Genomic DNA, 16,364 nt, shown 5'->3' with positions numbered 1-16,364 from the left:
TGAACGTCCACTTTAAAAAATCCAATTTTGAGAAAATCATTACATTTAACTATCTGATCGTTATTTATTAACAAATATTCTTTTTGTTTATAAAACTTACATTGGCCCAGTTTTAAACGATTTTTATAATCAGTTCTCAATCCGCAAAGCCCAACTAATAAATTGAGAAGGTCAGGTTTCCTCTCCCAAACAAAATAGAACAAAAGAAATATCCCTTTTCTTCACTTTCTCTGAAAAGGCATCAACAGTTGAGATAAGAATGTTAACCTGAGGCCAGTTTGTGGAGGAAAGGAGGGAGAGAAAAGGAAGGGAGGGAGAGACAGAAAGAGAAAGATGTACAGACAGAAAACAAAAGAAAATGTACTTTTATTTCATGGGTGCGAATGATAAACTCCATGTGTTAGTAGCACATAGTACCTTTTAAATTTTTTATATGCTCACATCTGTGTCATTAGATCACCAGACCCCCATTTTCAAACATACCTGAATTTCTTACATTTTATTAATACAGTCATTTGCTTTCTGCAAATTTCCATAAATCTACTTATCAGAAGAGATTGGCAGGTATTCTCCCCAGGTGTGTTATAAGAAGATCCTACCTACACAAAACAAATGCTCTAAACAAGTGGTATTAGCCCCTCCATTTGTGTTTCCTTGTACACAAATGCCCAAAGTAAAATAAATGCTATTGCTAGATTTGATGGCAGTTTGGGAACTTTAACAAAGCAGAGTTAAGTATTTCACCCTTCAAGACAAGATGGACCCTGATAATTACATACAATCAATATGTCAAAATGATTGGTAAGCATTAAAAACAAAAACTATTCTGGAAGAGTGAGATAGATAAAATAACTTTACAAAGTGTGTGAACTGATCCATGGTAATAAGTTACATAGAAGAAGGAAGTAGGTCCAAACCTCTGGCTGTACTGGACCTTTTTTTTTTTTTTTTTACAGTTTCACTGAGTGCCTCTTGTTAACAGCATGCTGTGCCAAACTGGTCTTCTGACATCATGCTTAAACACCAACAATTTATGTTTTTCCCAAACTTTTGTTTCAAGCATTTCTAATACATATGCATCCCTTCCATTTAGCTGTTCTTGAGTTACATTCTATTTTCCTGAGTTCTGGGAGCTGCTCTAGCAAATTACTGAAAAGTTGAAAGTATAGCAAAACATGTACTCATCTATATTCAACAATGGCTAACATTCTGTGTGTGTATCTTTCCGTACACATGCACACATATACTTTGATGAACCTTTAAAAAAAAGTTCAATCATCATGACACTTCAAGCCTACTAACTTCCAATTTCTAATGTTTATTTATTTTTGAGAGAAGGAGACAGAGTGCAAGCAGAGGAAGGGCAGAGACGGAGACACAGAATCTGAAGCAGCTCCAGGCTCTGAACTGTCACCACAGAGCCCTATGTGGACTCAAACTCATGGACAGTGAGACTATGACCTGAGCCAAAGTCAAGAAGCTTAACCGACTGTGCCACCCAGGCGCCCCCCAACTTCCAATTTCTAATAACAAGGTGTAATATTACGACATATAAGAAATACTATTGAGTCTTTGTCCCTACTATTCCAGGCCCACAGCTCCTAAAACCTTTGTAGTTCCCTAAATGATAGGAACAATGTGAGAATCTTTTGTTATTTGGTCTTTTGCATTCAAATAGTTCCAGTTTTTCATAATGATCTTTCAAAAACATTTGAATTTATGTTAATGAGGTTACTTCTAGGAAGCCCCTAAGGGTGTGGACTGGTTGCCAGGGAAGCCACCCACGTGATTAGAGGGTTGGGATTTTCAGTGGCCCCCTCCAGTCTCCAGCATGAGGACAGGGATTGGAGCTAGGATTAACCACCAGCTGCCAGGGATTTAATCAACCATGCCTATATAATGGAGACTCCAAAAAGCCCTAAACAAAAGTCTGTGGTGTTGGTAAACATAAAGAAATGTTGAAAAGGTTGAATGCCCAGAGAGGGCACAGAAACTCCATGCCCCTTCCCATATACCTTGCCACATGCATCCCTTCCAGATGGCTGTTCCTAAGTTACAGGGTATTTTCCTGAGTTCTGTGAGCTGCTCTAGCAAATTAAACAAAACTTGGGGCGGGGGGAGGTTGTAGGAAACTGTAATTTATAGCCAGCCAATCGGAAGAACAGGTAACAACCTGAATCTGTAATTGGCATCTGAAGTGGAGGGCAGGGAAACAGTTTTGTAGGATTCAGTCCTTAACCTGTGGGAGTTGACTTTGTTCCCAGTAGATAGAGTAACAATCGAGTTAAATTGTGGGACACCCATCTCGTGTAGCAGAATTGCCTGGTGTGTGGGGAAAACCCCCATATTTGGTGACCAAAGTGAAGTACTGATGATAGGAGGAGACCCACAGGAGGATTTTTTCCTTCACATAAGAACATTTTATCACGTAATTACAACAATGTTGTCACAACTAAGATGATTTCCAAGCATCTCCTAGTATCATCTGACCTCTAGTTACTGTCTATATTTCTCCAATTGTCAACAAGTGTTTTCTACAGTTTATTTTTTATTTCTATTGTATTGATCCAGGAGCAAAAGAAAGTTTACACATTCTATTTTGACCCCTTTGCCTCTAACAGCTTCTATAATGTAGACTACCTTTCTGTCACCTCCCCACCTCCATTTCCAGGTCTGCTGACATAAAGAATGTACAACATTCTAGACTTTTCTGTTTCCTTACAGTTTCACTTAACCTTCTCATTCTGTCATCCGTATTTTCTACAATCCAGAAATTAGATCTAAGAACTTGAGTTTTTTTGTAAGTTTACTTATTTATTTTTGAGGGAGAGAGAGACACAGAGAGAGAGAGAGAGAGAGAGAGAGAGAGAGAGAGAAAGTGTGAACAAGCGGGGGAGGGGCAGAGAGAGAGAGAGAGAGAGAAGGAGACACAGAATCTGAAGCAAGCTTCAGGCTCTGAACTGTTAGCACAGAGCCCAACATGGGTCTCAAACCCACGAATCGTGAAATCATGACCTGAGCTGAAGTTGGACACTCAACTGACTGAGTCACCCAGGCACCTCAGGACTTGATGAGTTTTGAGTTAAATATTTTTGGCAAGAATATTCACTTTATAGGTGATGTTGGAAATGTCACATGAAATCAAGACAGGGTATAAATATTGTTAAAATGTGCTAATATTAGTGATGTTAATTTTTATCACTTTGTTGAGAGATATATTGACTGGTTACATAGTAGTACTGCTTAACAATATTACCACAAATATAGATTAAAACAATGCATATTGGGGTGCCTGGGTGGTTCAGTCAGTTAAATGTCTGACTTTGTCTCAGGTCATGACCTCGCAGGTTGTGAGTTCCAGCCCCACGTCGGGCTCTGTGCTGACAGCTCAGAGTCTGGAAACTGCTTCAGATTCTGTGTCTCCTCCTCTCTCTCTGCCCCTCCCATGCTCATGCTCTGTCTCTCTCTGTTTCTCAATAATAAATAAATGTTAAGAAAGAAAACAATTCATATTTATCATCTCATATTTTCTCTGGATCAGGAGTCTGGGCATGGCTTAGCTTGGTCTTCCTCAGAGTCTCACATGGGGCAATCAAGACAAAGTCCATGGACATGGTCACACCTGATGCTCACCTGGGACAGGATCTACTTCCAAGCTCATATGATTGTAGTAAACATTAAGCTTCTTTCAGGCTGCCAGACTGAAGGCCTTTAGTGTCTTGGATGCTTTTGGCTAGAGGTAGCCTTCAGTTACTCACCATGTGGCTTTCTCCATAGGCCAGCTCAAACCATGGCAATTTGCTACTTCAAAGCCATGAAAGAAAAGAAGTTCTCAGTAGAACAGGTATTATAGTATTATGTAATGTTATCACATACACCTAATCACGCACATTCTTTCACCTTTGCCATATTCTGCTTATTAGGAAGCAAGTCACAAATCCTGCCCACACTCAAGGAGAGAGAATTACATAAGGTCATGAACACCCAGAAGCAAGGATCATGGGGGTCACCTTAGAATCTTCCCCGACAAGGTAACGGCCACATCTTTCCATTGTAAAGGTATACTTTCCAATTAGTAATGAATAAACACTCTGTGGGGTGATACCTTGACACCATTTGAATAATTTAACATATTAATTTTAAAATAGTCATTATTATTAAATTAATGTTAATTTTAAATTGGGAATATTTGAATTCTATAGACATTGTTTAATATATATTATTTACATATTTATACTAATTTTATGTCTCTAAAATATATTTAGACTATGTATTATTTAAATATACAGACTTAAAATATATCTCATATATATATTTGATATTTATATACATTCAAATATATTCAAATAAACTCATAGATATCTCTAATTCAAAGTTAACATTACAGAGCTTTTCAAAATATCTTTTATTATTTTATTTTTGGATATTCTTTCCCACTGTTACTAATGATATCAAAACAGTTAACTATTTGCTCTATTTTCCGATATAAACATAACAGTTTCTTTTTTTAAGAGAGAGACAGAGACAGCACAAGATGGGGAGGGGGAGAGAGAGAGAGAAGAGAGAGAGAGAGAGAGAGAGAGAGAGAAAATCCCAAGCAGGGTCCACACTGTCAGCACAGAGCGCAATGCAGGGTGCAGTCCCATGAACCTTGAGATCATGACCTGAGTTGAAACCAAGAGTTAGATGCTTAACCAACTGAGCCACTCAGGTGCCCCACACATAACAGATTCAATATCAAAATTATGATTAATAATTCTACTAAGTAAAATCTAAATTGTTTTCTTTTCTTTTCCCCTGAGAATGCATTCTATTAGGCATACAGTACTGTGTTCCACAGTTCCTTGAAACAATTACTGTCCTTATGAGTTTATGTTGTCAATTTAAAATGCTTTATATCTTGGTATTTGAATTCAATTTTAAGATTCATCGTATTTTCTTTACAAATTTATCTTTGTTGTTTCATTGTGAAATGTTTACATGTATTTAAGGGTGATATTTTAAAATTCGGAAAATTTTAGTCTCGTTAACTCTTTCCTTTCCTTTTTATTCATACCAATCTGCTATATGTAGCCATTTTCATTTATTATTTATTGTCTATTATGTCAAAATTGGAAAATTATTTTCATATTTTAATTTCCTTTTCTTCCATATGAAATGATTGTATATTATATACATTGTTCTTCAGCTTTATTTTCTTTCTCTATTTAAAATATGAAGTATCTCAGGGGCGCCTGGGTGCCTAAATCACTTGAGCATCCAACTTCGGCTCAGGTCATGATCTCATGGTTTGTGGGTTTGAGGCCTGTGTTGAGCTCTGTGCTGACAACTTGGAGCATGGAGCCTGCTTTGGATTCTGTGTCTCCCTCTCTGTCTGCCCCACTCCTACTTGTAGTCTGTCTCTCTCAAAAATAAACATTAAACAAATATGAAGTATCTCCATATACTTTACAGACATCTTTATTCTTTTTGATAGTTACATGGTACTGCACTGTGAGGGTGCCATAGGTGGATATTCAGTGAGCAGATCAGCTTTGTAATGAAATGTTATTCTTATGATTACTACTGAAATGGATGACTTATGCCCATCTTGTTTCCTGCTTATATAGGTGTATACACACCTATACAGGAATTATTATTGGTACAAGTCCCCAGGAACTCTGAGACAAAGATTAGCATGCAGGAGGTTTATTGGAAAAGCACTTAGTCTGAAACCCTGGAAGGAAAAAAAAATAGGCATGACTGAATAGGAGAAATCAGACTACATTACAGTATTAACTAAGGCCTTGGCCAATCCTACCAGAAGCTCTGGAGCTAGGATAGTCCTTTAGAGTTATCACAAAATAGGTTGAGAGGTCCAGGCTTCATACCACAGCAACAATCAGTAATTGGTTATGAGATTACCCTGCAAAGGGGTATGATTTTTGAGTTAGTCAACCTTCTTCAACTGAACTGAAAGTTTTCAGCCAGCAATTGCAGTTGGGTGACTCTATCAGTCCTAAAAGAGATATCAATGCAACATGACACAGAATTTATGACAGTTTTGCTTTTTTGTCTCTTAAATCCACTTGGACCATATCAATGCAAAGCTTTCGTGGGCCTCTTCTGCTGGGAAAAAAAACAGTGAACTGCAGTTCCCATTGTTATAACTGATCCTGAAGCCGCAAATGATGATAATTATCTTCATCCATTACTACCCATTATAGATTCCCTCACTCATAGCTGGTCTTGGTGGCTCACTATGTGGGGTGAATAAAGGCCCTCACTCTTGAGTAGTCTGTATTTCCACTTCCCAAGCTGGCCACTAAACTTATCCATGTAACATCAATATTGGGCTAGGGAGAACTTAGAGATATCCAAGTGGATGTGTAACATATTTCTGCCTGCTTCCATTGTGTGACAGTGTTCCTCTTCATGATCCAGGTCAAGTGTCCCTACCAGGATTGTGAAATTTACTCTTCCTTGTTGGTCTCTTGGCAAGAAGGGAACACAATACTTGAGTGGCAGTCTTAGCTCAAAGTTCAATAGATCTTTGCTGGGGAAGCATTTCCCTCTTTGGGAAGCATAACTTCTAGTCCTGAAGAGCACAGAGTCCACAGAGTGTCAATCACAAATTTCTGAAATGGATCACTGGAAATAATGGAAAGTACAGTCCTTCTGGCCCCCACCTATTGTTTCTTGGATCCATCCATTCTACCTACTTGAGACACAGCATAGTATAATGGATGTTGGTATAAGTTGTATGTGATGTTTTAGAGGACCACACTCCATCTTCACAGGGTATTATCTTCACCTTGGTTCCTCATTTGTCTCTTCAACAGCTCAGTCTGTTGCTCTATTAGGCCAGCAGTTTCTGGGTGGTGTGATATATGAAAGTACAAGTGAATTCATACACATTTTATACACTTTCACACCACCTTTGCTATAAAGTGGGTCCCTTAGTCCTCTGTGACATCACGATGAATATGTTGATACAGAAAACATTCTGTTAAGCCCTTAGAGCTGTGCTGACAGCTCAGAGCCTGAAGCCTGCTTTGAATTCTGTATCTCCCTCTCTCTCTGCCTCTCTCTCTCTCTCTCTCTCTCTCTCTCAAAAAATTAAAATTGTTTTTAATCCCTTTATAACTCATATATTAGCAAAGGACCTAAGATTTTCCTGGAACAAAGGAGATGGAGATGAAAATGTGAGAAATATACAGTAAAATGAGAGTTCACTCCCACTCTAAATATGAAGGGAGACATAAAAAACCTGAAGTTCCCATTTCATTTCCACACACTCCTATGATAAGCACAGGCAAATATTTAGTGAAAGCTTAACATGTGTCAGCCACTATTCTATGTACATAACTTTGACTAACTTTTTTTAAAGTTTATTTATTTTCAAAGAGAAAGGGAGAGAAGGTGAGAAAGAGAGGGAGAGAGAGAATTCCAAGCAGTCTCCATAGTGTCAGTACAGAACCCAGTGTGGGGCTTGAACCCACAAACCATGAGATCATGACCTGAGCCAAGACCAAGAGTTGGATGCTCAACCAACTGAGCCAGCCAGGTGTCCCTGACTAACTCTTTTAAATTTCTCAATGACCATATGAGGTAGGTGCTATGACTATACTATTTTTTTTTTTTTTGAGGACACTGGAGCACAGAGATATTAAGCGACATGCTCAATTCCTCTAGTTAGTAAGAGATGAATCCTTGATTCTAACCTGTATAGTCTAGCTTCAGAGCTGCTACACTTAAAGGCTGTACTATGTTGCTTCTGAAAATAGGAGAAGAGGGAAAAAGGATCTAGGATGGCTTTGTTAAGAACTGCACCAGCCACTGAATATTCTAATTGTTCACCAACCAGTCATATTAATCTCCAGGACTTCTTATTGATGAAGAAGAAGAAGAAGAAGAAGAAGAAGAAGAAGAAGAAGAAGAAGAAGAGGAAGAAGAAAGAAGAAGAAGAAGAAGAAGAAGAAGAAGAAGAAGAAGAAAGGATTTGTTTCTAGCAAAGTGAGAAGGGTATCAGTCTCAGACCTGAACCTTGATTCACCCAATTTTGGATGAGAGACCACAGAAACTCTTAGCCCTTTGGGCTTCAATTTCCACTGAAGTAAGATTAGTTGGTTTTTCAGGGCCCTTGGCTATTTCATAATCAAGAAATAATTAACATTGCAGATTATGTTGAACTACCGGGAGTTTGGTTGAATGGGTTCATTCTCCCACATAAATGGAAACTGCTTACATGAGAGTGTCTTTACCATCACAGTTTATCTGGAGAAAACATCAAGAAGAATTTCTTAACCCTTAGCTCTAGTAACACACATTGGCGTGAAAAGTACAAACTTATCCTAGAAGTTAAAACCTGTTGACAGAGGGGTAGACCGCTTGGGTCCCAGTGACAGGACATTCCTCACTTCAAAGTTAGCTACCGTGATGTGACAAGAAGGTGAACTCTGAGAGGCCCTGAAAAACTGGTGAATCCATTAGCATTGGTCATCCTGACTTCAAATCAATGAGTCATTTTGACACTCTCCTGACAGCTGCTGAGTTGTTTCCTTAAGACAACTCTTCAATGAGAGACAGATACTGCAAAGATGAGCTGCATGGTTTCACATAGAAATAGCAAACAGAATGAAACCTAGGTTACCCTTCTCCATCAATAAGCTGATGCAAATGAGCTCTCCTTGCAAAAGTAACCACCTTTCTTCCTTCTTTCACAACACAGTTACTTATTGGATAGGGTTATCTAAAGTTAAGTACCAAGGGACATCTGGGTGGCTCAGCTGGTTAAGCCTCCGACTCTTGGTTTCAGCTCAGGTCATGATCTCAAAGTTTGTGAGTTCCTGACCCATGGCAGGCTCTGCACTGATTGTGTGGAGCCTGCTTGGGATTCTCTCTCTCTCTCTCTCTCTCTCTCTCTCTCTCTCTCTCCCTCTCTCTCTTTTTCTCTCTCTCTCTGCCCCTCCTCTACTCCCACTGTCTCTGCCTCTCTCAAAATAAATAAAAATAAAAAAAAAATAAAGTTAAGTACCATCTTTCCAACCAGCATTCTATTCCTCAAACTGATGCACCATATACATGTATTAAAATATCAAACACACATATTAGCCAAGAAAAGGAAAAAAATGATCATATATGTATTCACTCGCTTGGTTATTCTACTAAAAAAAAAGAAGTGTTGTGCCTTTAGACATCATTTTGTGCCTTTAGAAACAGAGAAGTGAGTAAAGAAGACAGATATCCCGCCAATGAGGCCACTTATAATCTAGCAGAAAAAACAGGTAAACATATCTACAATTACAACAGTGATTGGAAAATGTACCGATAAATACAAACACAGGGTGCTTTTTGAGTACTAGAGGGACATCTTAATTCCTTGGGACAATTAGAGGATGATTCTTGGAGGCAGTGTCAGAAGCTGACTTTTAAAGGGTACAGATATTTAGATGAAGGAGCCAAAGGTTGTCACACAGTGAGAGAAGCTTATGATAAGATTCAAAGGTCTACTGGGACGGGTTCTTCATAAAGTGGGGTGGTCAAGCTGGATAACATGTCAGAGTTTCCCAAATCTAAGTTTTTACTGTTCAATTTTTTGAAACAGGTTTTATCGGTGTAAAAAACCAACAAATATATAAATGATAGTTAAAAAAAACAAAAAAGCTTGCTCTCAGTTCAACATACATTTACTGCTGCTGACTATGTTCCCTTTTGTACATTCTGTCCTTCATCTCAGGACATGAATGAATATACAGTGCACAACTAAAAACACATATGAAAGAGAACTTCATAAGAAAACACTGAAAAGAGGGAAACAATATACATTTAAAGAATATTTATGTACAGTTGTGTATTATACGCAGTGAGAGAAACACACATATGAAATAATGCAGGCTAGCTAAACTAATCATAATACAACCATACTATTTAATAAGCAACAGCTTTTTTTTTTTTTTAATTTTTTTTTTTTCAACGTTTTATTTTATTTTTGGGACAGAGAGAGACAGAGCATGAACGGGGGAGGGGCAGAGAGAGAGGGAGACACAGAATCGGAAACAGGCTCCAGGCTCTGAGCCATCAGCCCAGAGCCTGACGCGGGGCTCGAACTCACGGACCGCGAGATCGTGACCTGGCTGAAGTCGGACGCTTAACCGACTGCGCCACCCAGGCGCCCCAACAACAGCTTTTAAAAAGAAGTATAAGTTATGTTCTTGAAGAAGATCCAGTTCAGTGATTAAGACAATTTATGAAAATGTATGCATGGTAGGATACCATTTTTGTTACATACTGTGTATATACATATGTGAGTCCATTTAGAACATGTGTCTAAAAATGTAATAACCAATTGTTAATGATCATTGTTATTGCTGGAGATATAGGGGCATGGGAAAAGTTGTAGGGAACTTAGCTATCTAAATTTTTTTATTTTTATTTTTTACAAAATCCTTTTAAAAATATTTAAGTACAGAAAATATTATTTCCTTATACATAATGTTACACCATAACATATATTTATATGTATTTTTGTTTTATATACACCCATAGACATATGTTATCTATCTATCTATCTATCATCTAATTTTTCTTATAAGTCTTTTGCTTTCTAATCTGCTTCCGACATTTCCTATAGGCCTGTCCTGGCTTTAGTTTTTCTTGGCCCTGTGATGATCTTCATGATTACCATATCTCATCAATTCTCTGGCCAATTTTATGTGATAGGCCCAAAGGTTAAACTTTATAGCAACCAACCACAGTAAATCATGATCTTGAATCCACCAGTATCAGCCCACTTTGGCAGACTGACCCAGGTAAATCAATACAGCAATCAATTCATAAATATAATTCATTCAGTTTACTTTTTTCCATAGGAACTTTCAATAATGTATAATATAGGGGGGAAAAAAAGATAGTCTCTGAGTCAAACTAAGAGTCCTTGTCTGACCATGGCCATGCCTGGGCAAGGTACTTTTCTTTTCTACACCATGTTACACATGGAGGTAATATGCAAAGGAAAAAAAAAATGTATGTTGAGCTACTTTGAGAAAATGACAAGTTATATGCAAGGAAATTTTTATTATTATATGTACCCTATTTTGTCACTTGATACTATACAGGGAATTCTCATAGGGCAAGATTAGGATTAATGCCCTTAGAAATCACCCTCATTCATTGATTCAACAAATATTTATTAAGCATTAACTGTGTTTCAGGCAATGATTTAGATGCTGGGGGAAATAACAGTATAAAGTCATAAAGAAGGGGCTCCTGGGTAGAACAATCAGTAGAACATCTGACTCTTAGTTTTGGCTCAGGTTGTGATCTTACAGTTTGTGAGTTCAAGCCCCATGTTGAACTCTGTGCTGACAGTGTGGAGTCTGCTTAGGATACTCTCTCCCTCTCTCTCTGCCCCCGCTGCCCCCCCCCCCACTCTCACTCTCTTTTTCTATAAATAAATAAATAAATAAATAAATAAATAAGACATCCTTCCCTAATGAAGTTTATCTCCTAGTGGAAGGAGACACACCACAAGCAAAATAAATAATTAAAATATGTACAGTTGTAACAAACAATCCTTAAATTTGTATGGAACCAGAAAAGACCCCAAATAGCCAAAGCAAACTTGAAAAAGAAAACCAAAGCTGGAGGCATCACAATCTGGGACTTCAAGATGTATTACAAAGCTGTAATCATCAAGACAGCATGGTACCGGCATAAAAACAGACACTGAGATCAATGGAACAGAATAGAGATCCCAGAAATGGACCCAGAAATGTAAGGCCAACTAATCTTTGACAAAGCAGGAAAGAATATCCAATGGAATAAATTCAGTCTCTTCAGCAAATGGTGCTGGGAAAACTGGACAGCAACATGCAGAAAAATGAACCTGGACCACTTTCTTACACCATACACAAAAATAAACACAAAGTGGATGAAAGATTTAAATGTAAGACAGGAAGCCATCAAATCCTAGAGAAGAAAGCAGGCAAAAATCTCTTTGACCTTGGCTGCAGCAACTTCTTACTCAACACATCTCCAGAGGCAAGGGAAACCAAAGCAAAAATGAACTATTAGGACCTCATGAAAATAAAAAGCTTCTACACAGTGAAGGAAACAATCAGCAAAACTAAAAGGCAACCAACAGAATAGGAGAAGATAATTGCAAAAGACATAGCAGATAAAGGGTTAGTATCCAAACTCTACAGAGAACTTCTCAAACTCAACACCCAAAAAAACAAATAATCCAGTGAAGAAATGGGCAAAAGACATGAATAGACACTTCTCCAAAGAAGACATCCAGATGGCCAACCAACACATGAAAAAAATGCTTAACATCATTCATCATCAGGTAAATACAAATCAAAACCACAATGAGATACCACTTTACACCTGTCAGAATGGCTAACATTAACAACTCAGGCAACAACAGATGTTGGCGAGGATGCGGAGAAACAGGATCCCTTTTGCATTGTTAGTGGCAATGCAAGCTGGTGCAACCACTCTGGAAAACAGTTTGGGGTTTCCTCAAAAAATTAAAAATAGAACTAACCTACGACCCACCAATTGCACTACTAGGTATTTATCCAAGGGATACAGGTGTGCTGTTTCAAAGGGACACATGCACCCCCATGTTTATAGCAGCAGCATCAACAATAGCCAAAGTATGGAAAGACCCCAAATGTCCATCAGTGGATGAATGGATAAAGAAGATGTAGTATATATAGACAATGGAGTATTACTCGTCAATCAAAAAGAATGAAATCTTTCCATTTGTAACTACGTGGATGGAACTGGAGGGTATTATGCTAAGTGCAATTAGTCAGAGAAAGACAAATATTATATGACTTCACTCATATGAGGACTTTAAGAAACAAAACAGATGAACATAAGAAAAGGGAAGCTAAAATAATATAAAAACAGACAAGGGGACAAAACATAAGAGACTTTTAAATATAGAGAGCAGACAGAGGGATGCTAGAGGGGTGTGGGAGGGGGGATGGGCTAAATGGGTAAGGGGCTTAAGGAATCTACTCCTGAAATCATTGTTGCACCATGTGCTAAGTTGGATGTAAATTATAAAAAATAAATAAATTATAGAATTGGACTCAAAAAAAAAATAAACAAATATGCATCCTAGAAAAGAAAATGCATACAGTTGTATTTTGTTAATCCTAAAATGCACATTGTTATGTATATTTCTAATACCTCTGAAATCAGGGTACATCTTACATTCAAGTACATGTTAACTTAATTTTTTTTATTTTATTGAAGTATATATACAAATGCTGTATCTCATAATATTGGTGTCTAAGACTTGATAATATACAGTGTACCATGGGGCAAAATACAGGAAAGAGTTATAATTCTGGAAAGGATAAATTTAAATAGGGTGAAGGCTTTTTGGAAATGTGATGTTTGTGCAAAAACCAGAAGGATGTGAAGGACCCGACCATGCAAATATACAAAAAAGATCATTATAGATATATGGACTAGCAAATGTAAAGGCCCTGAGGCAGCTGTGGCCTGTATATTTGAGAAGCAGCAAGGAGATAAGTGTGGCTGGGGCACAGTGAGAAAGTGGAAAGAATATGACCTGAGGTCCCAGAGCAGTGACCTGGGACCACATCCTGTGTAGACTTGTAAATGACCATAGGGACTTCAGTTGGTCTTATGAATGAAACTGACTCTATCAAAGGGTATAGGAGCCCCTGGATGGCTCAGTCGGTAATGGGTCTGACTCTTAGTATCAGGTCATGATCTCGAGGTTCGAGATCGGGCCCTGTGTCAGGCTCTGTGCTGACAATGCAGAGCTCCTTGGGATTCTCTCTCCTGCTCTCTCTCTGTCTCTTGCCCATTTGTGCTCTCTTTCTCTCGACATCAATAAATAAACAAAAAACAAACAAAGGGTGTAGATCCAAGGAGTGCTGTGGTGGTAGAAGGGGTTGAATTTTGGTGTATTTTAAAGGTGGAATTTTTTTTTCAATATATGAAATTTATTGTCAAATTGGTTTCCATACAACACCCAGTGCTCATGCCAAAAGGTGCCTTCCTCAATACCCATCACCCACCCTCCCCTACCTCCCACCCCCCATCAACCCTCAGTTTGTTCTCAGTTTTTAAGAGTCTCTTATGCTTTGGCTCTCTCCCACTCTAACCTCTTTTTTTTTTTTTTCCCTTCCCCTCCCTCATGGGTCTCCGTTAAGTTTCTCAGGATCCACATAAGAGTGAAAACATATGGTATCTGTCTTTCTCTGTATGGCTTATTTCACTTAGCATCACACTCTCCAGTTCCATCCACGTTGCTACAAAGGGCCATATTTCATTCTTTCTCATTGCCACATAGTATTCCATTGTGTATATAAACCACAATTTCTTTATCCATTCATCAGTTGATGGACATTTAGGCTCTTTCCACAATTTGGCTATTGTTGAGAGTGCTGCTATAAACATTGGGGTACAAGTGCCCCTATGCATCAGTACTCCTGTATCCCTTGGGTAAATTCCTAGCAGTGCTATTGCTGGGTCATAGGGTAGGTCTATTTTTAATTTTCTGAGGAACCTCCACCCTGTTTTCCAGAGTGGCTGCACCAACTTGCATTCCCACCAACAGTGCAAGAGGGTTCCCGTTTCTCCACATCCTCTCCAGCATCTATAGTCTTCTGATTTGTTCATTTTGGCCACTCTGACTGGCATGAGGTGATATCTGAGTGTGGTTTTGATTTGTATTTCCCTGATAAGGAGCGACGTTGAGCATCTTTTCATGTGCCTGTTGGCTATCCGGATGTCTTCTTTAGAGAAGTGTCTATTCATGTTTTCTGCCCATTTCTTCACTGGGTTATTTGTTTTTTGGGTGTGGAGTTTGGTGAGTTCTTTATAGATTTTGGATACTAGCCCTTTGTCCGATATGTCATTTGCAAATATCTTTTCCCATTCCGTTGGTTGCCTTTTAGTTTTGTTGCTTGTTTCCTTTGCTGTGCAGAAGCTTTTTATCTTCATAAGGTGCCAGTAATTCATTTTTGCTTTTAATTCCCTTGCCTTTGGGGATGTGTCGAGTAAGAGATTGCTGTGGCTGAGGTCAGAGAGGTCTTTTCCCGCTTTCTCCTCTAGTTTTGATGGTTTCCTGTCTCACATTCAGGTCCTTTAAGGTGGAATTTTTTAAGATTTGCCTATAGAGTCAGGGGACAGAAGGGATGAGGTTGACATCGGCAGTTGGTCAAAGATAATGGTAAAGTGTTTGGTATGAGTGAATATACCACACCTACAGATATGCTTTAATACCTAAAAGACTCCTTTCCAGGGTAAGAAATGATAGAGTTGAATTGATTTGGTAAAAGATTTAGTTGGTACAATATGGTATTTGCATGCTTAATGACAGTGATCAAAGGAGCTATTTAGACTTTAGTAGGGAATGTCTTACAGGTGTCATAATTCTGAGGGTTTTAACTTCAAACAGAAGTTTTGAGCCACAGGTCTTCTGGAATACTGTTCTCTGCCATTCCCACAAACCCTTGAGTAAGACAGTCTCTGCCATGGTTTTCCTGGATCCCTCCTCTGAGCCTTCTGGATGGTTAATTATTCATAAAGAATTTAACCCACACGCGCCTGGGTGACTCAGTCGGTTAAGCATCTGACTTGAGTTCAGGTCATGATCTCATGTTTTGTGAGTTCGAGTCCTGCATCAGGTAAACTCAAACCCTGCTTCAGGTAAGCAGGATCCTTGCTTCAGGTGAGCCCTGTCTCTCTCTCTCTCTCTCTCTCTCTCTCTCTCTCTCTCTCCCTCTCCCCCTCACTCACATTTGTGCTCTCTTTCTCATTCTCTAAAAACAAAACAAAACAAAACAAAACGAAACAAAACAAAACAGTTTAACCCAAACTTGATAAATTCCATCTTTTCAAACATTTTGGTGTTTATTATTATACTATTAGGAGGTATATGTAATCACAAAAAGCCAAGACAACCAGAGACATATTTTTTGAAATTCCACTAATTGCTACCATTTATTAAGAGTCAAACTTTCAACAGGCAGTTTCCTTTAAACCTATCATTTATAATTCTTACAGACCTTCAAGGTAGATGTTATCATACCCATTTTACAGATAGGGAAACACAAAATATGCAAGATGCACAAGGATGGCCTAATGTATTCAAGCCTTCAGAACTATTTCTACATTACTGTACAATAATCATTAAGGACCATGACAGCAGTCCTAACATGGTGTTGTTTCCTCCATCATCAGGGAAAAGTCCAATTTTATCTATGACTTAAAAAAATTTTTTTAATGTTTTATTTATTTTTGAGAAAGAGAGAGACAGAGCATGAGCAGGGGAGGGGCAGAGAGAGAGGGAGACAGAGAATCCAAAACAGTCTCCAGGCTCTGAGCTG

At 38.4% G+C, this 16,364-nt stretch overlaps 1 long non-coding RNA gene across 2 annotated transcripts in view; it reads left to right on the top strand.

Annotated features, from left to right (window-relative positions):
• The first annotated feature begins 2,709 nt into the window (after window positions 1-2,709).
• LOC121043880 (uncharacterized) overlaps window positions 2,710-16,364 on the top strand; it is a 51,883-nt gene continuing 38,228 nt past the window's right edge. The window contains exons 1-2 of one of the 2 annotated variants that reach the window (XR_005797027.1): window positions 2,710-2,800; window positions 3,924-4,031. This is a non-coding gene — a long non-coding RNA (uncharacterized LOC121043880). Of the gene's footprint in view, window positions 2,801-3,547; window positions 3,671-3,923; window positions 4,032-16,364 lie in introns of those variants that run through there. The other variant, XR_005797028.1, reaches the window with a different exon arrangement.

Source organism: Herpailurus yagouaroundi, unplaced genomic scaffold (assembly GCF_014898765.1).
Source record: "Herpailurus yagouaroundi ecotype Mexico unplaced genomic scaffold, PumYag 187, whole genome shotgun sequence".
Classification (NCBI taxonomy): domain Eukaryota; kingdom Metazoa; phylum Chordata; class Mammalia; order Carnivora; family Felidae; genus Herpailurus; species Herpailurus yagouaroundi.
The sequence above is the reverse complement of the archived record's forward strand: the minus strand, read 5'-3'. Positions and strand labels throughout refer to the sequence as shown.